This window comes from Vicugna pacos, chromosome 7 (genome assembly GCF_048564905.1).
Source record: "Vicugna pacos chromosome 7, VicPac4, whole genome shotgun sequence".
Lineage (NCBI taxonomy): Eukaryota > Metazoa > Chordata > Mammalia > Artiodactyla > Camelidae > Vicugna > Vicugna pacos.
The window spans coordinates 30,213,287-30,236,055 of NC_132993.1; the positions used below are offsets into that span (position 1 = coordinate 30,213,287).

The window sequence follows — 22,769 nt, forward strand, 5'->3', positions numbered from 1 at the left end:
AATTGAAATCATCATCTTCAGCTTGCTACCTGCTCCCTCCCTTGTTCTTATATCTGCCCTCTCTTCTTATTTGTATTTTAGTGAAATGTTTTAGAATAAAGCTCATAGCTTATTATTGGAAGGACTGAATTTGTTTCTTAGGTGACATTATAGAAGAACTAAACTTTACTAAAGGGTGATTCCCTGGGGAGAGTCGGTAAGTTAAAGGCTATTAGGAGAGATTTACAGTCATTTTCCCTAATGACAAATATTCTGCTTCTCTCAGCATATGGAAATACTGGAGGTTAATTTCCTTTGAAGTAGCCATGGTCGTTGACAGCTTTGGCCAATGAATGAACAGAAGTGATGAGTGTCACTTCCTTCAGAAGCTGTAAGAACCTGCGTATGATTCACCACATCCTGTTTCCTGCTTAGTAGGGTTGAAAGCATATATGGGGATGGAGCCTCCATTATCTTGGGTCTTTGAGTAACTATGTGGAACAGAGCTCCCCCACCAATCCGCACTGACTTTGTACAGTATAAAACAACATTTTGTTTTTAACACTCTGTACTTTTTGGAGTTGTCTGTTATAGCATATCCTATCCTCTTCTGTCTGGCAGACAGCAGCTGTACAATTTTGGTAGACTGTAGAAGAATTGTCATTTTTCTCATCTCTAAAGAGCTGCAGTGTCAATCATAGGAGATGCCATCTCATTTGGAACATTCTAATATTACAGAGGAAGAAGCTTTATACTTTTATTTATTTTATGGATAATAAACACATCTTCTAATCTGAGTATAGATTAGATGACAGCCTTCACGGAATAATTCTGACTTCTGGAGTTTTATATATAATCTTTCCTTCCCAATTTTAAATATATCTTCTCTCTTTACCTTAAGGATTCATACCTTCCAAATGCAAAAGCTTTGGGGAAGGAGAATATTTTAAGTCTTATTAGTCATTTATACCTTGGTGAATAAAGTACATAATGAATTAATTAGAGAGTTTTCTAAAAATAGTTTTAGATAGTGGCAAAGTGGGGAGATGATAAGGGATCGTGGCACCTGTCTGGCAAAAGGGAAAAGGACATAGAGATTGCATGTTAAAGAGAAATTTTGCCTACTTCATAATTTTCAGAAGGGCTGGCTCTTTGTTTAATACTCTAGTGTATGGCAAGATTAAACATAAGCTCTAGAGAAATCTTAAAGCCCTTGGCATCATAGAAGAATTAAATTATATTAATGCCTTAAAGGTTTTTAGAGATTCCTTGTTCTTCAAAACTGAGTTGTTGGGGACAGAAAAACTTGCGAAAGTCATTTGATTCTCCATTTCTCGCGGAGCAATGATAAGTCATGCACTTTTGCTAACACTGTGAATTGATGAGCTGATGTTTCTGAAGTTCACTGAGGTAGATGAAGAGCATTTTAGAACTGAAAAAGTACTACTATTGCAATTGTGTATGTGTAATTGATCATTTTACACATGTTCCACAGTCCTAGTGCCTGGTATGCTTCTTGTTAAGGACATAATAACTTTGATGGAATGAAACTTTAATGTAGTTTTAAAAGGCATTTTAAAACTTTACAAATACTGTACTTGCTAATGTGCTAGTGAAATCGTAGAAATCTAGATAAGTTTCAATGTTAGTATTTTAGTGGGATGAACTCCTATATGTTAGTCTGTAATTCTTAAATGATATTGGAATTTAGGATCAGATTTGACATTTAGTGCTTGTCTTAAGCTGCTATTCAGGCGGAGTCTGGAGTTACTACACAAAAATAGGAAACATTCACTTTCTAGCTTATGCACGTCACCAAATTGGTAATTAAATCAGACTTTTGAATAATCAATGTGAATTATTTGCCAAATAACTTAGTGGTAATATTAATCTCTCTCTAAAAGTAAAATTTCTTACTCATGAGTGACATATAAATTCCAGTTCTATATACTCACATCTGATTTTGTTTGCTTATTTTCTATGGTAATATTGATTCTGGAGTTTCCAAACTTCCTAGAGAGATATACCCTTTCCTTGAATTTAGCTTTTTAAAAGAGAAGCTAGTTTTTTTCAGTGTTTATCAGGTTGAGAGTTTTTCAAAAATTAACGATTGTTTTTGACTAGGCTACATGTTGGTAAGAAAAAAAGCACACTTACGGGCAGAGTGGCCCTTAACATCCCAGGTGAATATGTATAAAATCAATTACCATTAAAAAGATTTTTATCAATTGCCTTGTATCTTTGAGACATCTATGAAAGCAATATGAAGTAACAATGAATGTATTGCTTTTTCTTTTTGAAAAGCTAATATCTGCTTTCTACTTGTAGAACTATTCTCTGAGTCCACTTCTAAAAGTGTGTTAATTGCCATTTGACAAGCATTTTTTTCTGTATAATCTGTTAATATGTTTTTAACATTATTTTACCTAGACATCACCTATTACTAATTGTTACCTTAGCACCCTCAAATATGTTTGACTTTAGAAACCAAAAAATCTCTATTTTAATGGCATTTCTCATTTCAATATCCCATTCCCTAACAAAATCAGATGTAAAAAACAATCCATTTATTCCTTACATCATTTTTATTTGCTATTTCATGTATTACCTCGCTAAATTTCTGGGGTTTTTTTCCTTTAATTTAAACCATGGATAATTTGTCTTCCAAAGTCTATTAGATTTTAATCTCCTTAAGGGTAAGGATCATACCTGTTCGTCTTCGTATCTTAATGGTGGATACATGGTAGACATTCAGTAGAAGCTTATTAATGAATAATAAATAAATGAATATTGGTTTTGATGGAGAGGTTACTGTAATGAACATAAGGCTTAGTGTTTAATATATACTGTCTGCTGTGTGACAGGACTAATTCTAAGTACTTGGAAGCATATGCTGTCTCTGTTCTGTCTATATTTCTATATATCACGTACTGTTTCAGCGAATGACAGCTTGTCTTTCCAACAGCCTACAATGGAAGTTTTGTCAGCAGGCTGCCCTCAGCGTGGCAAAACACACTTTGCCCACATGTAACTTGGACAGGATATGCTTGGGAGTTAATATTCCCCTAGAGGCAGTCTGAAACCAAACTACCTGGCTTTTAGGGGGATTTTAGGGGGATCTAAATATTCCTGGTCCTTTGTTCTCTACCTGGAATAAGTATGAGATGTGTATTTTACATGATTTTCCGTGTCATGAAACTAAGAGAGAATTACTGATATAGAGAAGAAAATGTTATGGTCCAATCCATCAATAAGTAAATTTTCAGGTAAGAAGACAAACAAATAATCAAAACCTTATAATACAGCATAACGATTACCTACGCAATGTATGTTTCAAAGCTGTGGAGAAAGCGTTTTCCCAGTTTTTGTTTGGTCAAATTAAAAAAAATACTTCTTTTCTTAGAAAGATTTTAATCTGTTATGTAGTCATACATGTTAGACTTTCCTTTGTTTATATTTTTCTCTGCTTTGTGGGTTACTAAATGATCACATTTTTCTGAGTGATTTAAAAATTTTTATATTTATGTCTTTAAGATTTTGAAATTGAATTTTTGGTATAGTAGAGGTATGGATCTCTTTCTACTTCTCTTTTTCTCTCTCCCTTCCTCCCAACAAATTGTTAGTTATTTGCCCTTAAAGTAATTAATGAGGAATATATCCATTTCCTACCAATGTTAAATTCAAAATTCTGTATACACTAAATTTCTAAAAATGCATTGAAATGTCTGTCTACTATATGCTAGCAATAAGCTGTTTTAGTTAGTGTAGTTAAACAATATGTTCAATACCTCATTGGTCAAGTCCTTCCTCACTACTTTTTATTTTCAAAATATTTTGGCTGTTTTTCATTTATTCTTCTTAGTAAATAATAATACAAATATCCAATAGAATGTAACTAGAATTTTGATGGATATTATATTGAATTTATATATTTCTTTGAGATTAAATTATATTGAGGACATTAACATTTATAGTAGAAAGATGTGTCAAGTTCCATCTGTTCACACACACACACACACGTTTAATTCTTATCTTTCAAGGAAAGCCTGAAAACCTATAAACAGGAGGTCAGATATGATCTAGACATCGAAAAAATGGAGAGTCTTGAAGCCAGACATTCTGAGCAGAAGGAAGGGAGGATGTTTATGGTGAAGCTTGGAACCCAGACTTAGATTTAGTTGTGAAGACTTTCATATGCTATTCTAGAGGAATCAGTTTAGGTGGTAGAAAGCTTCTGATGGTTATAAGCAAGGAGAATAAGATGATCAAGTCTATGATTTAGAAAGATAAACTTCTAATCACATGGTTGGTCCCTCTGATAACCAGCCCTCATCTTGAAGCTGTTTAGGGATCCATCAGGCCATCTCTTTAACCTAAACTCATATATTGTTCAAAGGGTCTTTCAAAGTAACAAAAGATGTTCCTGTCACCCCTATCAGAAACCGTGAACCAAGAACCAGGTATGAAGGTCAAATATTTATTTCTAATTATATCACAATATTATACAAAATAGTATACTACCCCTAAATAGTTTCGTGTACAAACTTTTTCAAATTAAAATTATATTTTAATACAAATTACAAACATGTTTATTGTATAAAATATAGAAACTATAGGTAAATAAGATTTTTGAAATATCTTAAATGCCCTTTTGTACCACCATTAGGATATAAGCAGTGTTGATACATCAGTGTCAATTGCTTCAGGTGTGTGTATCCATGTGTGCATTTTCAAGTTTTCAAAAACCAAAATGTGTGCCCATATAGTAATAGAGCTTCAAAATTTACCTTTTGAATCACACAAATATATTTTAAACTATAATTCAATATAAAGTAGTTTCTAAAATGAGTTAAAATCCCAAATGTTTCTCTTTCTGAATAATGTATTTTATTAATCTTGTTTCTTTATTTCTGATATTAACTTAAATTAATCAGCTTTAGGCTAAATTAAGTATTTACTCCTTCCCATCACCTTAGGAGATTTAAATGTATGATAGCATCATCAGAAGATGTAAGGTGACTAAAAAATTAGTTATTGATAATGAGAAAACTTATTTTTTACTTAATAGTTTTGCAGTTCTTCAGAGAAGACACAAAGCACTGAGAGATATTCACATAAACTCCACTCCTTGACAAACATAAATGTCAACTTAATTGCATGATATTATAAAACACAAAGGCAAGAGATATTTGAACATAACCTTTGCATGAAACTTCAATGATTAACATGAAGCCTTGGCTTCATGTATTTTTTAAAAATATAGGTTAAGTAAATAAATGCTGTAACTGTTATAAAATAAATGCAAAAGTTACAGCATAAATTATAGTGTGGGAATGAAGTTGTATCTTTAGATTTTTATGTTCATGCAGTTAACTAATAAATAAAATGGGACTTCTTTAGATGTTTCATTTATAAAAGTAGTAAGTGAGTAACCAGTATTCATGTCCCTTAAAAATATAGATCACACTGCAATATGAAAAATAATAATAATAAAAATTAGAAATCTTGTAAGCTGATTTATGTATCTTCCAGCTACAAGGGAAGATAAAATGTTCTTAGAATAGATGAAAATTATCCTAGAGTCACTTTGAGAGAAAAGTCATATGTTAGGAGAATGTGATTATTTGAAATATGGAAAATTTGATGGCCTCAAGCAAAAACTCAAAATCTGTTAATACTCTGAACAAGATGGCAATTCTTAAAAACTGAAAATTAGGGCAGGTCAGTTTGTTGAAGAAATGTTAAATGTGAGACTTAGCATATTGCAATAAACGTGGGATCTTAGTCCATTTTGATAACAACTATATACTGCTTGTGTATATTCTGGGAAGAAATGCTGATTTATGGGGCAATAATGGAATCAACGAGAGCTTTTACTGTGGCCACGTTACTGTTTAGTAGTTTTGTTGGAGTGCTGTTTCTCAAATTGTTAGCATATTTTAGATAAAGAAAGGAAGTCCCCCTACTTGAAACTGCTGTGTCATTTCTTCTTCCTTAACTGAAATTCCAACCAAGGTTCAGGAAATGCCCTAATGAGCCACTTCTCTTTTCTCTTTCCTCAACTAAGTAGATTCCAACCAGCCCAAACTATTCATTATTCATGGTTAGACCGTTTACTTTGGTTGTCTCTCTTGGCATGGTGCTTATGTTATGGGAAGAGGGATTATAATTCGGTGCTGTTTGTAAAGGTGATAACACTGATAGAATCCAATCATTGCTGGTAGGTAACTAAACTGGCAGGTTAATTTTTAGTACTTTAAACAAACTATAAAGACAAGTCTAATCAATATCTTTTATACTTTGATATGTGTGTCTTGCTGATAATTATGGTTTCATCTTGTGTGATCACTAGATATCAGGGTATTAGAGTAGTTGAGCTGTGATTTGCTGTAATTTGGGTAAAATATATCTGAAACTGTGTCTATTAATGTCTTATTTTAATCAAGACATAGAGATCACTGTTTTATTTCATGATACCAAAGCGATTTCTTCTTCTAGTGTAATATTCTTGGATATTTACTAAATTGGAACATGATTTAACATTTTATTGCATCTTATATGTTATTTTATGAGTAAATGTTAATTTCTATTTACATTTTAGCAATATATATTTTATTGGCTTTTAAAGGTAAGAAAATAAGTACTAGTCATAGCAGAAATGGCAACAGATAATACTTTAGCATATGTTATTTTTTCAGGGCTAAAAATTACTCTGTTTTTTTAATGAAGATTTGAACCTAAATTATTTGTGCAGGAAATGTCAAGTGTTCCAAAACAATAAATTTTTATAGTGATAGTTTCCAATTATAATACTTAGCAGAGTTATAGTAGGGACTTGAAGATGTATATATCTGTATATACACACATATAAAATACACATATATTTTTATATATAGTTGTTTATATAAATTGTAATCCCGTGCTTTCAGTACTGTCTTAAAATGTTCTATTGAGAATAGACATTTTGAGGAGAAAATAAACCTGAGGTAATCTTTAATTGATTTTGGGTAGCTTTTTAGTAGCTTATTTACTAGAGACTTCATTTAAAGTTAAGAGACTTTAAAATAACCTTCGCAAGTCTTCTCTGTTCAAAGACTGTGTCAACAAAGCAAAGTGAAACGGAATATAGAGTTCAATATCAAGATTATTCGGACAATTCTGCTTCACTTCTATTTTAGATGAATCTGAATGTAGCTTTAACTTTTGAGTAGCTTTTGAATTAATACTAAATCTTTTACTTATTTGGTGGAAGCTACCTTAAATAGGTCAAGCTTTGTAAACTCCACTATGAAAATAATGAAAATAAAAAATTCCATTAGCTATAAAACAAATGGAATAGAGATAATTTTCATGTTGCCTATTTCTCTGGGTTGATTACCATGCTTTTAAAAAATTTTTTCCATTTCATTACAAAGCAGTAAGTATAGTAATTTTGTTGAACTGGAAGTTGGAACTGTTGTCAAAAATGAAACTGAAAACTGTTTCTTAAAAATCAGCCTAATTTTAATGACTGTAGCACAAGGGTTTATTATAAGTGTTAGATAGCCAAAATAATTATGAGTTATTGAAATCTGATGGAAATTTCTAGCATTAGTGATATTTTCAGATATTGTGGTAATTAACACAGTGGAAGTGGGAAATTTTGAAAACCATGGCTTGACTAGTCAGAAAGGAGATATAAGGAAAGGAGAAAATGAAAGAAATAAAATCTTCTTACACAATGGTTTCAAGTTAACTAATGAAATACGATTCAAAGAGAATAATGATGGATACTGATAAAATAATAAACATGCAAGTGGAAGTATAATCATTCAATTCTTATTAACCAATGTATAAATAAAATTCAATTTGATTTTTGTACAAATCAATGTACAAAATAAAATTTACTAGACAAGCCAGATTCTTCATGGAGGTAAATTTAATTAACTCTTTATAGTAAGAAATATTGTTTTAAGCAGTGGAGTGATAGCTGATCCAGAGAAGTGATGCAGATTGCAAATTTTATACCATTTGGCAAAAAAATATATATATAGTGTAAAATATATTTCTTGCTTAGGTTTTACTGATAATATTTACTAAGATCAAGAAGAGTCTGTGAGACAAAGAGCAAAGGATGTATGAAGAAAGCAGTAAGAATCACAAGTGTCTTCAAAAACATACCCTGTGAGGGAAGAGCTTAACAGTAGTCTTGTAGGAAAAAAAATGAATATCAAGAAATTAACTTACAAAAAAATTCCTTTTTTTATAAAGTTGTTAGTTACCAGCCAGTAAGGAATCTGTAGGTCCGGGTGCAGATGTTTGGAGATATACCAAAATTTGGCAGCTATTATTTTGCCTGTGAGCACTTAGTCAACGATAATTTTGTGATTCCATTAAGTTGTATTTATTGGAGAATGGAAAGTCTTGGCCACTTACTCATCAACAAAAAAGAATGGTATGAGAATTACAGGTAGCTTATGTTAAACGTTAGGAAAATTAGGGAATCTGTATTATTGAAAAGTAAAATAGTAAGGGTAGGTTGTGGAATTTCCTTAGGTGACCAATTTTAAGAATAGATTGGTCAAGGAAAGAAAGCCCTTGGTTCCAATTTTGTAATTGTTTTCAGGAACAGTGGGAGGTTAAGCTTAATGACCTTTAAGACCCATTAGGTTGCTGTTTTTCTTTTGATCACTTCAGGTTTGAAAGAACGGGTAAGATTCAAAAATAGAACTAAAAAAGGGCAATTTAAGGGAATGAGTTAGAAAATAGAGATTGAGTTTCAATAAGGATTCCCATGTCCCTTTACTTTCATTCCCAAGAGTTACTGTGGAGAAGTATTTCCAAATCATCTCTAGCCTTTCCTGGAACACTCCTCCTTCAGCCTGTGTACTGAAACAGATTGTGGTTCACTTTCTAACTTCTTCCAGTGAGCGAGAGAATCCTTCTATCCCTCTCTTTGTTCCTTTCTTTATTTCTTGTTTAGTGAGCATGTTTCCAATATTGAAGTACACAGGCACGTGAACAAATTAAGTTCTAAAGCTTTGTAGCTTGCTTAGGTGTATTTCCATCCAAATAAGAATTTGAGCCAGGACTTTCTGTTTGTTCAATCAGATATTTCACTATATCCTTTGTTTTCCCCTTTGGTGAAAACCCATTCTATCAAACATCTCTCCCCACTCCCCAGAAATCTAGGCCAGTACCTACTGCTTTGAAAATCTGTCTATACACAGGTAATGCTCTCAGCTAGGATCTGTGGGGAATTCCTCAGCAGCTACGATGTTTACACTCTCTGCTCCCTTTGATCTTGTGCAAATTCAAATAGATTTGAACCTACTGAACTATCTGAGGTCTGCAGCAGCAGTTTTGTCAGCAGCATTTGTACCATCAGACTTTAAGTTCTGATAAACTTTTGGGCTTCTCCGTAATCAGTCTTAGGCTAAGAGGCATCTGATCCTTTAATCATACTCTCAAATTTCTCTCCATTTAGTCAATCACTTTTCGTCTTCTATAGCTTATGATTGTCCTACACACATGCAAGGCACTTTTCACATGATAGATTATTTTCTCTCTCCATCAGAATTATGACTACCCTTAAAGATTTTTCCCTTAAGTGTATTCAACTTTCTTTAATTTCTCTCTGCTGTCAAATTTTAAAGCATCTCTCTTTCTCTCTCTCTTTTTTTTTTTTTTTTTGCAAACAACCATTTTTTTTTTCTTATTAGCCTTTGAAACACTATTGTGGACATGTGGGGATATAGTATTCAAAAACTCTGAGCTTATGCACTCTTAGAGTAGGAACAAACCTACTCAGACTCAGTGGATGAGTCTGCCTAGTGAGAATACTGATGACACTATCCTCTGGAGAAGATAGAGAATGTATGGTTTTGCCTTGATCAGTAACTCAGTTAATATCTGTGTAAGTTTGATAAATAAGTTGAAGGTGTATAGATAGAGGAGTATGCCAGGTGCTACACTAAGTTTTGAGAATGCTAAGATGTATAAGATATGTTACCTGCCAAGGAGCAGTTGAGGCATTTCAACAATGAATCATACTAAGTGTTATAATAAAAGGACATATGAATTCTCTATGAGTCTAGGGGTTTATTAAGGTTCAAAGAGATGATGGGTAAAGTGTATCCTGAAAAATAATTAACCATTTCTATAGATGGGCTTAAGGTAGGAGAAGGATATTGGACCAGTAGACTAGCATTTGCAGAGATGTGAAAAGCATGGAACATTCAGGGATCTTTGATTAGAGCTTGGGATCATTGTGGGGAATAACATAAAGCAGGGCTGGAGAGTTAAAGTGAGGGGACCATAAGAACTATGCTTTTAAGGGTTGTGTGATTTTAACAAGAGGGATTGCTTGATCTGATTGTGTTTTAGCAGGATATCTCTGGTCACAGATTGGAGGGATGAAAGACAAGAGTCATTAGTTTGAGGTTTTGCTTATAGAGTGCTCCTGTGTCTGCTTTAAGAGACCAAGGACAAGTATGTGTCTCTGGGTAATACTTTGCAAACTGATTGCACCCCTGGCAAGAACAGAAGGCAAGTGCTTTGCTAAAAATATGATAGAACCTACTTCATAAGAAAATCAAAGTAGGCAGACTGTGTCATTTTCCGCTGTAGAAATAACCAAACTGAACATGGATTAGCTCCCAAACCAGTGGGCCAAGCAAATATTTGTAAGTGATTCAGTGATTTCTTTGTGGTTGCTAGGTTTAGTGCTGATAGAACACACTGTAAAATAGGAAGTCGGCATTTTAACTTGTCACTAACTTGCCATGTGACTTTGAATAAGTCTGTGTGTGTGTGTTTGCTGAATATTTTAAACTGAATTAAAATCTAATGTGGAGAGTGAAGGGCTGGGGCTGGGCCTCAGGGTGAAGGAAGAAGGGTCTGGTAGTGTTAAAGTTTAGATCTCTTTTGCCTGAAGAGTAGATCTGGAATATCAAACTTAGATTGGATATGGGAGGTCTAAGTTGGAAATCCAGGACACAACCCCAAGGGAGCATCTCTCTGTTTTTCCCTGTGGGATCCTTGATCTCATATTTCTGACAGATTTCTAGAGCAAAAAAAAAATATAACCATGGGCTACTATCTTATATATCCTTTCTTATGAAAACAGCTTTGGCGGACTCTGCCTTCAGACAGAGCTGTCAGAGCAAAATGAAGTAGAGAATAAAGCAACTCTTTGCATAATTTGTCTTTTCTTCATAGGTCACTTCTACTTTTCTATATTTTCTAAAAATGTATTGCCAATTCATCCTCATTTGTATTTGTTTCAACATGAAACACTGGTTGTAACTGATTTCACTTAGTTTCAGTCCCACTGAACACACCCAGTGAAATGTAACAAACTTTGAATGAGTTGCTTGAGATATATTTGTCTAAAGATAAAACAAACAGCAACAATGGCAAAATAGCAAGCAAAAATATCCTAGAATATGCTAGGAGATGGAAAGAATGTATAAAATAAATGCATAAGCTGAAACACTGTCCTCTACAGGGGTATAAAAGAGACAATGAGTGTTAATTACTTCTGCTTGAGTAGCAGTCATCCTAGAAGGAGTTTTAATGAAGTATCAAAATCAGCTATATTACATGAAATCATCTCTTCAACAGTTGATAATAGGTAACATTGATTGGATTCTCATCATGTACTAAAGACTTTACATGTTTCACTTCAGTTGAGCACGACATGCCCTTCAGGCAAATGCTGCTCTCTCCACTGCTGAGAAGAGAAAAGTGAAGCTTTTGGATAGGTCAACTTTCCCAAGGTGACCAGTGAGTAAGTGATGGGGCAGTGACCTAGACCTGGGTCTATATGGGGCTTAGATCTAAGTCAATAATACACTCTTTTCTGGGGCACTTTTGGATTTAAACTTTATCTTTTTTGTTCTACTTTATTCATTTTGAACAAGATTCCATCTTTATAGCAGAGAAGAGGAAACAGTTCAAGGGAGAAGGGTTGGGGGGAAATCAGAAACCATAGCTATGCTAAAAATGGTTCCTAGGCTTACACATGGATAACGAGGTCTTTGACTGTATTAAATTTGCGAAAATAGCAGTTGCAGAGGTAACAAGGGACCAGAATAGATGACTCTATTTCATAGAAGAAAGGGGCAAAGTGAAGAGACTCATTAATGTTGAAGCAGTAGATGGATAACCAGTGACAAATATCAAGTAGATTTGCTTCAGTTTGGTCAGAGAAAGGTCATTGATTATTTTTGGTTAAACTGGTTCACAGAGGCCAGGTCTCCACTAAAAAAGGGAATTAATTGCTTCCATTTCCCACTAATTGCCTCAACATTTCCCTCTGCTTTGTCATTGGAGATTTGGTCAGAGAGGCAAAAAGTCAAAAGTCAGAGTTTGATGGAATCTACATAAAAAGGGAATCTGAGGAGACCAAATTATGGCATTTGGTATAATAATGATAATGATATTTAGCATTTTTCCCTGGGAGTGCTGTGGATTTTTAGAGACCTTTTCAATCTTTAATCAGACCGTAGGGCACATTTAAGAGAGTTCACTGTTTTTATTTCCATCTAGAGAATATGGCATCACAGAGAGATGAGCTGACCTAGGGCAAGTCTCCTGATATGTTAATCCTGTATGTTGGATTACACCCTCTATGCTGAGTTTTAGCTGGAAGTCTGGGCTCTTCCCAGAGGTATCATTCATTCATGCACCTTCAGAGTCTAGACTTTTTGCACATTACTGTATGAGATTACTACCTCAGTCAATGGCAGAAAAATCACCCAAGAAAAGGCATGAAATAGTTTTAATGTTACAAGAATTACTTTGTTTTCAGGCTCTTAGTAGATTCTTGAGCCATATTCAATTAATGAGGTACTCTACCTTATATTTTCTTAATTAACCAATATTTGAGATCCTTTCTAGCTATAAATCCTTTGAAACCTGTGAGTTTTGTCTTCCCATCATTTTGTTGGATTTCTTTGGAACCCAAAGTGGCAATGTAGAAAGTGGAAAAAACATGGGCTCTGGATATGACAGGTCAATGTTTGATCATCCTGTTTCCTCTGATTTGCTTGTAATACCTTTGAAGGCCCTACAGACAAATGTTTCTCTTTAGGAAGTCCCAAACCTGCAATATCAGCTGCTCTTCTTTGCTGGAAGAACCAGAAATACAAGTTATTATTAACTAGATATTTATTACATTATAGGTTCTTAGAAACGTGGTGTATTAGAATGAGCATAGGTTTCAAAGCAAGATGGTTAGGTTTCAAAGCCAGCTCTGTCATAACCAGCAGTCGGATCCCAGACAGGTCATGCAATTTGATTGAAACTCAATTTCTTCGCATGTAAACCTGATATACCACATTGGGTTTCATGATTATTAAATGAGAAAAAGGTAAAACCCTCAGCTCAAAGCCTGCATAGAATGGGGACCTAGAAACTTCAGCCATATGCTTATTGGCATTGTTATTAGAAACTATGAAGATATTAAATGATAAAACTATTAATTGGGGCATGACTTAAAAGAGGCATAAGAACCTGGTATAAAAGAAGTTTAGTGCTTTATAAAAATCTTTCTTTGAACAAGATACTCTCACAGTTATGATGAACTTAAGCTGGACCATCTTATTCTGGTCAGATGCCTTTCTACAGCAAGTTCTCCTGACCATACCCTATTGAAAATGCTTTACTCACATTAAGTCATTTAGTAATCAAAATAATCCTGGAAATTAAGTAGTATTATTGCGCCCAGTATACAGATAAGAACATTTACATATGCAGAGGGAAATATCTGGTCCAAAGGCACACAACTTGCTAGTAAAGAGCCCAGGTTTAGAGCAAGATGGGCTGATTCCAAACCCTGCACTCCTAACTACTGCTCTAACACTACTTTGGAAATATAAGACTAAAAGTCAAGGTTGTCATTTGTGCAAACTGAAAATTTAAACTGCCCTCACCCTCATTTTTAAATTAAGGGGATTCTTAAAGCTTTTCTTTTGTCTGATAGAAATGGCTAGTCACACCAAGAATGAAAATCCATGATCAACAATGTCATCAAACCCTTCCTTGGGTTCTAAGTGCTTTTATTTAATTTCAAAAGATACAATCAGTCCATTCCCTGTCAAAACATGTGTCTCAGTCCTCTAACCAAACAATGTTAGGAGCAGGGCATATGGTTTCTTCCTGCTCCCATGGTGCTTTTCCCTTTTCTGCCACTATCCTTGCCTTGCTCTGGAGCTCTTGGCCTTTTCTCCCCAGTGTTGAAGTTGAGGTCCAACCCCAAGGGGAGCCCTAATTGTCAAACTAGTTGCTCACAACTTTTTTGACTTGTTTCTCTTAAACAATGTAACTTAATAAAACTCCTTTCAAATATATAAACAGGGCACACCTACTAACACAGGAAGAGCTTAGACTGTGTATACATGGGAAATCTGGTTGGACTGTTTTTTTGATTAACCTGACTGCTCAAGTCAGTCAAAAAGTAATCACCAGTTAAGCAAACTATTTTGACAGATTTTTGGTCCACTGTGACTGCTAATTTGACTGGCTTGCCTGTCAGCTTGAAGTGGTCAGATTGACTGGAGACAGTCTAACTGGAAAATTTAACTTTGGAGTACGTGAGTGTCTGTATACCAGAATCTACTTTAAATAACTTTACTTGAAATCTGAACCTGTTTTCCTGGGACCAGTGAGAGAAGTTTGAAAGTGACACATTGCAGCATGTGACTTTCTAGAGTGAGATGTCTTGCCACTTGCTAGGACTGGTGATATATTTATAGACTACAAAACAATCATATTTTGCTCTGTGCACATATGGAGTTCAATAACATTGAAACTCTACCCTAACTTGGCCAAGCCTTAATAAGGCATCATATTCTCTTACTCTTCTGAAGGATTGGTGATAGACATATGACAGCAAATGACTTCTCAGATATCAGGTTACCAACTCAGTCTTTAGTGACTTGTGGTAAAGCAAAGTTGACCTTGCCACTAACAGTCGTCCTTCTAAGAAGAATTTATGAGAGAAAGAAAGAGAAAAAAAAAGCCCAAAATAAAACACCAAACAAAGCCTTTGCTAAGAGGCAAGAGAATCTGGTTGCTATTATTTGAGCTACTTTTAAAAACAAGCCCTTTTATATATCTATGTTTATGTTCCTTTAGGAAATTTACTTTGAAATGAGCTCCCAGGTTAGGACAACTCAAAACCAATACCATAAGGACGGAAAGAATGATTTATTCTCACATTATAATGTTGGATTTTATTGGGAGAACATAATGAGGTTATTCTTTGCCATGAGCACATTTTTATAGGGCCTGGTTTATGTTGGTTGAGCATCTTAAAACATTTACATTGAGAATTTGAAATATCCTGTTATTGTTTGAGAGATATTCATGTGGTGGTTGTCAACACTCCCAAAATCCTAACTTTTCCCATGGAAATGTTTTGTAAATGTTCAGGACTTAGATGCTATCTCATGTACTTTTATTGAAGAAGTTCAATGGTAAAACTAGAAAGAAGTTAAAGCCAGCGTGTCAGTAACGACTAAAATAATGATACTTTTCTTAAAATAGCTCACTTAATAGCCATATTTTCCTTGTGTTACAGTCATTTTATGTATCATTCTTTTAAAAAAATTGTGATTAATAGAGGGAAAGGAAGCTTACTTTAGCTTTGCTTTCAAAGTTTATGCTTTCTAGTCTTTTTATGATTAAGTGGTTTTAGCAGTAAAGCCCTTTGACCCGATAAAAGAGAGAAGTTAAATTTCAGCTTGAAGGATGCTATAGAGAGTCTATTGGGATATATATTTATTATATGTTCTCTATATTATAGAATCGTTGTTAATAATGTTTCAATGACCATCTTGATGCTTTGCATCTTTTGCACATCTAGGATTATTTCCTTAAGCTACGCAAATGTACAAATTTACTTCCCGGGCAGCAACTCACACGGATTTCTGTTGCATTGTTCCCCCCTCAGCACTATCATTTAAAAATTCTTGTTAATTTGAAAGGGAAACATCTTCATTGTAATAATCACTTCTGATGAGGAACAAAGGCTCAGCAGTGAGACCAGTGAGGATTTGAACTCTCGCTTTGCTTCAGAACTCCTTAACCTCTCCTTTATCTCCACTTTCTCGTGAAAGTGAGAGAGCAAGGCTGCTCATCTCACTGCTTGCTGTGAGGATTACATGAGGCAAGGTGGCAAGTGCTCCATGCCCTGTGTCTGACACAAAGCGAACTTTCTATGCAATGCACGTCATTATTATCATTATGATTATTAACACAATTTTTCACTTTTAAGAGAGCACCAGCATGCTCGCTTCGGCAGCACATATACTACAATTGAAACGATGCAGAGAAGATTAGCATGGCTCCTGTGCAAGGATGACATGCAAATTCGTGAATTCCATGTTTTTCTGACTATACTTAGAAAAAAAAAAAAAGAGAAGAAGAGCACCAGGGTAGAGATAAGCAGACTTTGATTGATGTTTAATTCTGTGTGCTGCTTTTGCTTAACATGAGCCTTAGTTAGCTCATCAATAAAAATATGTCAAATTAGGGATCATAATCATAAGGGATCAAATAAAAGATCATAAAAGGGATCCATGGCTAAGGAGGTACTCTGTAAATAGTGAAATATCATATAAAGTCCACTATACTGTAAGTCTGATTTATTTTAATCATTATTGTCTTTGGAGTCCATGCCAGTTGTCTGCTTGCCCTATAATCTTGTGGTTACATATTTAAAAAGTCAGTTTCAATGACAGAAAAGACTCACACAAATTGTGACATTTGGTGAAAGTTATTAAATGGTGGAAATGTTTAAAAACCAAATTATTTATGCAGTGTATCCTGTTTTGGTTGTCTCATGGAAATATTTATTTAAAGTTCAGAACGTAGTCATGGTTTTGTCATTATAAGGTAATCTACAAACAGTAATGTATAATGCTGCTATTTTTGGAGATAATTTCACCTTGGGAAAAGGAAGTATGGTTGATAGACATGTATACTTCACCAATAAATCTTTTATTTTAGGACATTTGTCACCACCAAGCAAGGATCAGTGTTAACAAGCATGGTTATTTCTGGGAATGTCAAGTGGATCCCTTAAGCTTAGGGTTAGTGAGCAATTGAAGGGAAAGAGGACAGTGTTGTGAAAGTTGATGGGGGTAGATTGTGGAGCACCTCATTTTGCAGGTTCAGAAATTTTCAGAAGATGATCCCATGTCCTAGGTGAGACCACAGCTCTCAGCTTTTCAGTTCTCTTGTTCTCTCATTGTACTTACCCTGTGGGCTGACTAAGTCTTCTAATTCACTAGCTTCTCCACCTTCTCACTTTCTGGACTTTACTTCCTTCCTGATACAACCTTTGCCCCACTCATTTCAGTGAGTTCTCATAGTTAGAGTCACTTCTTGCCCCATTGTTTTTCTGTTACACTGACTATCCTTGCAGCCTCTCAGCTCAGCCTCCAGGATGGTGTCAAGAAGACAGTCCCAGGACAATTTGCAGGGTGGGGCCTCTACAAATTAGTGGTCTTCAGTCTCAGCGGGGCTCTCCACCTAGCTGGCTTTGTTCTAGCCCATTTGCTTCCATTCCATTTTGTACACTACTTCTTTCATCCAACCTCAGCAGATAACTTTACTAAGAAAATTTAATATAAAAAAATTAATTCTCAAACCCCTCCCCCTAGAAATCTAAAAATATCTTTAATAAAGTGCATTTTTTCCTTCCTGTTTCATAGAAATAGAATGTTTCCACAAAAGCTAGGTCCCTTGCTTTAGTCCCATTCAACACCTGTTTTTTCAGTCACCTGAAAGGACTTAAGGACTGCTTAATCAGTCATCCTTCCTTGCTTGTATATACTGCCTCTCCTTAGTTATATATTACCCTCTGAATGTAAGCATGGTGAAATCTCTACACACACACACACACACACACACACACATATTAACCCTAGAGACATCTATAATAAAATTTCCCAAGATTTCTCTTTCTGTTTCTGGTCAAGCATTCTGAAATCTTTAATGCAGGGTGAGAGTACGTACTCTGCACTAGATTTCCTAGGTTCAAATCTTGGCTCTACTAGCTCTGTGTCCTTTGGCATATTACTTAAGTTCTCTTTGTCTCAGTGGTTTCATCATTGAAATTGGAATAGGTAACAGTTCCTACCCCAAAGGATTTGGGGGGAAGATTAAAATATCAATACATGTAAAATGCTTAGAATATTTCTTGACACAGAGTAAGCACTCAGTATGTTGTAGTCTTTACTGCCATTGATTTTTTTTCTCATTCACTCACTTGTTTATTTCAAAAATATTTATTGAAAACCTACTATATAACAGATGCTGTGCATAGCACTGGATGTCTATTTATAAATATGAGAGACAAATTCTTTGTCCAAAAGCAGCTTAGAATGTGGTCAGTAAAATAGGTAATAAATAAATCATGACATATGAATAACTGGCTAGAAAAGGGTTCATAACACTATGAAGGGTTCAAAAATGGAAAACTTTAGAAAAGAACCTACTTAAACAGAGTTGAGGATACATTATAACCAAGTGTTAAAAATGAGAAGTCAGTCCTTTAGAGAACCCAAGAAAAAGCATTCCTGGCAGGGATAAAAGCATGTCTGATGGCTCTGTTGTGGGATAGTGCTTGACTTATTGTGGCAACTGAGAAAAAAAGTTCAATGAGTTTAGATCACAGTGAACTCGGGATCACGCGGTATGAGATGGAGTTAGATAGGTAGGTGGGGGACCATCTATCCTGTTTTTAGGCCATGATAAGGAACCTGATTTTTATTCTAGAAGAAATGGGAAGCAACTGAAAGATTTTAGGCAGGAGAGAGGCTAATGCATTTTATGATTTTTAAAGTCAGTTGTGAAGGCTGTATGAAGAATAGTTGAAGAGAGCAATGGAGGGAGCTGGGAGATCAGTAATGAAGGAGTCACATTAAGGGATGATGGTGGCTTGTACTAAAGCTCTGGTAGTAGAGAGAAAGATAGATCTATGTGAGATCCACTTGTGAGCTAGAATGGACAGGGGAGGTTGTGTCTGGGGTAAGGAAAATGAAGGACAAAGGAAGACTACCCAGTTTCTGAATTGAGAAATTAGATGAATAATGATGCCATTAACTGATTTGGAGAAGACTGAGGAGAAACAGGCTTTAAGGACAATAGTCATGAAAGCTTGGTCATGCAGGTTCTAAATTTTGAGATATTTGTGAAATATACACCTACTTATTTAATATATATAAATCTTGACCTCCCAGAAAGAGAGAAAATTTGAGATTTATGTTTTCTTAGTATCTAACTGGTATTTATAACTGAGGGAATAGATGATATCAACTACTAGATGAGAAAGAGGAGAAGGTGCCTAGCATTGAGTCCTGTGTCACCTCCAATTCACTTCTCAAGTCACTGCATTCCAGTTTCCATCTTCACAGAGAGTTCTGGAAGAGAAATGCAAATTTGGGGGTCATTAGCATACTGGAGGTATTTAAAGCCAGGGGAACAGATGAAATCCTCCTTGGGGAGAATAGAGAGAGAGAGGAGAAGGTACTTAGTACTGAGCCCCAAGGTCTCTTCATTTACAATTCACAGTGTCCCTCCAGTCCCTGCACGCTGGCTTCTGCTCTCACTAACTCCCTGAAATGATTCTCCCGAGGGTCACCAGTGACCCAGTTATTTCCCCATCTACCAGCAATATCTCTTGCTCTCTCTAGTCCCTCATCCCTGTGCCATTTGACTTTGTTAACCACTTTTTTCTTGAAACTCTATCTTACTGTGGCTTTGTGATATCACTCTGTCCTAATTTCTATTATACATTCTTGAGATTTCTTTAGTCTTTCCTGACCATTACATGTTGATGTTCCTCAGAGTTACTTACCTAGCATTTCTGTCTTTTTAATTCTAATTCTTTGTCCTGTGTGATTTTAAGTAAAACTCTGATTCAGTAGTTTGTTCCAAGCTGGCCAGTCTGTATCTCTAAATCTACAATGTAGCTGTTTACTAGGCCTCCCTCTTGCATGTTTCACAGGCACTCTGATTTCACTAGGTCCACAACTGAAGTTATCTTTTCTTCAAATCTTCTGCCTCCACTTTTATTCCTTATTTTGATAAATGCCATCGTCTCTACCATTTCCCATTTAAGGTAGAAGCATCATGTGTAAATCTTCCTTTCCTGTTTATCACATGTGTAAATCATTCAGAAGCCCTGTATGTACTTTTAATCTTAATCCTCCATGTTATGGATAAGATTTGACCTACCTTTCCAATAGCAAATACGATTGCCTTAGCTTGGGCCCTCTATTCTTCTCTTGTGGAGTATCAGTCGAAACCCCTAATTGTTCTCCTTCTGCCCGGTCTGATCTTTCAGTAATTCAGTCTCCACATTGTTGCCAAAGGGATATTTCTGAAATACTGACTGATCGTGTTACTGTCCTGCTGAAAGCCTTATATGACACATCACAGCCATAAGCACAAAGCTTAGGGTACTATTTATTCCTCTTTTTGAGCAGGCTTCTGCCTAGTTTTCTATTTTCATTTTTCCTCACCTGTACTCTATTCAGATCATACTAAGGAAGAAAGAAGGGAAGGGAAGAAGGCATAAGAAAGAAAGAACATTTTGCCTTTGTAACATCTACTACTGGAGGATTTAAATAACATTATTAATTAAAGACATTAAATTTGGGGAACTGAACTCTGTAAGATTTTCCTCAAATGACTTCAGCCATGATGAGGAAATCCCACAGCACCAGCATTTCCAGGCAGTGTGTTTCTTAGAAGCAATCATCAAAATTCTTAAAGCTACAAGAATGAGAAACTAAAACTCAGAATTTAAAAGGAGGACACATCAGTTTCCTATTGCTGCTGTAACAAAATTACCACAAACTTAGTGATTTAAAACAATACACATTTGTTACCTTAAAATTCTAGGTAACTGACATCAGAAATCATTTTCACAGGGCTAAAATCAAAGTTTCAGCAGGGCTTAGTTTGTTTTTGGAGGTTCTAGGGGAGAATCTGTTTCTTTGCCTTTTCCAGCTTCTAGAGTCTGCCTGCACTGTTTGGCTCAGTTCTCATCACTGTGACATCTATTTCCATAGTCATGTCTCCTTTTGTCTGACTCTGACATGCCTGTCTCTCTTTTATAAGGACCCTTCCTTGAGATTTCACTGGGCCCATCCAGATAATCCAGGATAATGTCCCTATTCAAGATCCTTAATTTAATCACACCCACAAAGTCCCTTTTATAATTTAAGGGCTGTATGTCCACAGGTTTGGAGATTAAGATGTGAACATCTTTGGTGAAACAGGTGTTATTTTATCTACCATAGAACAGATGAAAATAAACAGAAAAAAATTTTTTAAAGCTAAAACAAATATTTTCAAATATATTTGTTTTCTCTCTTAAGGTTTCAATGAAAGTTTTATTTCACTTGGTTTGTCTGCTCAAATTAGTAAGGAAAATAGAATCTTGTCTCATATCTGAAGTTACAGTAAAATATTTTCTGTATTTCTCAAAGCTATAATATTAACTAGCATTTTTATTTTTTCTTTATTTCTTAAAAGTAATTGACACAAAAGAAAGCTCTTACAAAGATCTTTTCTGTAATTTTAATTCTTGCCAACTTTTTGTATGCATTTGTTCATTTCTTAAATTTATCCCTCAGAGAAAGAAGTTTAAAGATACTGAATAGAATAATTATGATATTTAATTAGAATAAGCCAAATTAAGGCTAATATTATTTTTTGCCTTCTCCACCTGCTCCCTTTCCATCCAACCTTGTGAACAGGAGTAAAGGATGTCAGGAAAGAAACATTAAGGTAACAGTAAAATGATGCAAGGGAAATAAAATTTCTCCTGGAGAAAACTCTTCAGAACAGTGTACATTTAATACATAGATCTAGAAACTAAAGTGGAAAAAGTATCTTAAAGAAAAGAAACACTTATCTAGAGTTCATATTTTCTGATGGTAGAACTCAGTTCTACCATCAGAACTGAGTTCTACCATCTACCAATGATATTGTGGGACAATATCATTGTCCCACACTGTATTGGAAAACCCAGATCTTACACCATATGGTGGTTACACAAGATAGATGAAGTGAAACACTAAGACAAAAACAAAATCAAAAGTGAACCAAACTACATTCCCACCATCAGTGTAGGAGGGTTCCCTTTTCTCCATACCCTCTACTACATTTATCGATTGTGGGCTTTTTAATGATGGCATTCTGACAGCTGTGAGGTGATACCTAAATATAGTTTTGATATGCATTTCTCTGATAATTAGCAATATTCAGCATTTTTTATGTACCTATGGGCCATTTGTATGTTTTTATTGGATAATTGCTTGTTTAGGTCTTCAGCCCATTTTTAGATTAGGGTTTTTTTTATTATTAAGTTGTATGAACTGTTTATATATTCTGGAAATTAAACCTTTGTCAGTCTCATCTTTTGCAAATATTTTCTCCTATTCTGTAGATTGTCTTTTTGTTTTGCTTATGAATGTATGCATGTTCATGGATGACTGAAGTATTATGCTGTACATCAGAAATTGACACAACATTGTAAACTGACTATATGTATATATATATACACACACACACAATAAAAAAGTGAATCAAATCAAACTCAACTAATAGTCGGGAAGCAACTCCAAAGGTTTTTCCACTAGAGAACAGAGTCAGTTGATTCATATTTGTATACTGATATGGGACACTTTTTTTTCTAATTGTGGGGTCTGGAGTTAAATTTTACCATCTTTGTGAGCTGATAATAACTTGCAATTGAAAGAACACCCTCTTTACAATCAAAAGATGAG

General features: G+C 34.9%; 1 protein-coding gene and 1 non-coding gene across 3 annotated transcripts in view; both read left to right on the forward strand.

Annotated features, from left to right (window-relative positions):
• The window catches only part of TFEC (transcription factor EC), a 165,457-nt gene that overhangs the window by 92,757 nt on the left and 49,931 nt on the right, over window positions 1-22,769 (forward strand). The gene's annotated exons all lie outside the window — the stretch shown is intronic.
• Window positions 16,252-16,355, forward strand: LOC116278828 (U6 spliceosomal RNA). The gene has a single exon (XR_004188186.1). It is a non-coding gene; the product is annotated as a U6 spliceosomal RNA (small nuclear RNA).